Source organism: Haliotis rufescens, unplaced genomic scaffold (genome assembly GCF_023055435.1).
Source record: "Haliotis rufescens isolate VD_foot unplaced genomic scaffold, xgHalRufe1.0.p SCAF_21, whole genome shotgun sequence".
Lineage (NCBI taxonomy): Eukaryota > Metazoa > Mollusca > Gastropoda > Lepetellida > Haliotidae > Haliotis > Haliotis rufescens.
Window position 1 is genome coordinate 1182536 of NW_025963902.1, and position 2101 is coordinate 1184636.

Here is a 2101-nt window from a genome sequence, read left to right on the forward strand (position 1 = left end):
CTACATATGAAAGTACATGTACTTTTATGTCACTTTGACCCATCGTTGGTCATACTGGTTCACGCTGACTGTTGCGTTAAGACAGTCACCCAGTTAACTGCGCTGGCGTTGGGGGTCCATACAGATAAAACGGCGACGCCAGTCAAGAGTTCGAGTCCCAGATATGTTTACAAAAGGTTTGATAGTTAAGCGTCTACGACCTGCGTTATTGAGCTTTCCTACATACTAAGACTGTTTCGTGTGCTGTGAACTGAAACAGAATTCAAAGCGGCGTCAAACCCACTCTCTCACACTATCAATAAGTATTCCAAGCTTGTTTAGGGGTACACTACACATTTGTAAAGAAATCAATACTCGTTGCTTGTCAACCTCTTCAACTTGAACTTATTTGTTATAATATCCCGAAACGCTGTACATATTTTAAAATATTTGATTGTTACAGATGGTACTACCTATATGGGGTTAGAGGATACTACCTATATGGGGTTAGAGGAAACTACCTATATGGGGTTAGAGAATACTACCTATATGGGGTTAGAGGATACTACCTATATGGGGTTAGAGGATACTACCTATATGGGGTTAGAGAATACTACCTATATGGGGTTAGAGGATACTACCTATATGGGGTTAGAGGATACTACTACATGGGGATAGAGGATACTACCTATATGGGGTTAGAGGATACTACCTATATGGGTTGAGAGGATACAACCTATATGGGGTTAGAGGGTACTACCTATATGGGGTTAGAGGATACTACCTATATGGAGTTTATGGACACTACCTATATGGGGTTAGAGCATACTACCTATATGGGTTGAGAGGATACTACCTATATGGAGTTAGAGGATACTACCTATATGGGTTGAGAGGGTACTACCTATATGGGGTTAGAGGATACTACCTATATACAGTTAGAGGATACTACCTATATGGGGTTAGAGGATACTACCTATATATTGTTAGAGGATACTACCTATATGGGGTTAGAGGATACTACCACATGGGGATAGAGGATACTACCTATATGGGGTTAGAGGATACTACCTATATGGATTGAGAGGATACTACCTATATGGGGTTAGAGGGTACTACCTATGTGGCGTTAGAGGTTACTAACTATATGGGGTTAGAGGATACTACCTATGTTGGGTTAGAGGATACTACCTATATGGGGTTAGAGGATAATACCTATATGGGGTTAGAGGATACTACCTATATGGAGTAAGATGGTACTACCTATGTGGGGTTAGAGGATACTACCTATATGGAGTTAGAGGATACTACCTATATGGAGTTAGATGATACTACCTATATGGGTTGAGAGGATACTACCTATATGGGGTTAGAGGATACTACCTATATATTGTTAGAGGATACTACCTATATGGGGTTAGAGGATACTACCACATGGGGATAGAGGATACTACCTATATGGGGTTAGAGGATACTACCTATATGGGTTGAGAGGATACTACCTATATGGGGTTAGAGGGTACTACCTATGTGGCGTTAGAGGATACTAACTATATGGGGTTAGAGGATACTACCTATGTTGGGTTAGAGGATACTACCTATATGGGGTTAGAGGGTACTACCTATGTGGGGTTAGAGGATACTACCTATATGGGGTTAGAGGATACTACCTATGTGGGGTTAGAGGATACTACCTATATGGAGTTAGAGGATACTACCTATATGGAGTTAGATGATACTACCTATATGGGTTGAGAGGATACTACCTATATGGGGTTAGAGGGTACTACCTATGTGGGGTTAGAGGATACTACCTATATGGGGTTAGAGGATACTACCTATATGGGGTTAGAGGATACTACCTATATGGGGTTAGAGTGAGTGAGTGAGTGAGTAAGGTTTTTGCGCCGCTTTTAGCAATATTCCACCAATATCACGGCGGGGGACACCAGAAATGGGCTTCACACATTGTACCCATGTCGGGAATCGAACCCGGGATTTCGGCATGACGAGCGAACGCTTTAACCACTAGGCTACCCGACCGCCCCTATATGGGGCTAGAGGATACTACCTATATGGGGTTAGGCTTACTACCGATATGGGGCTAGAGGATATTTCGTAC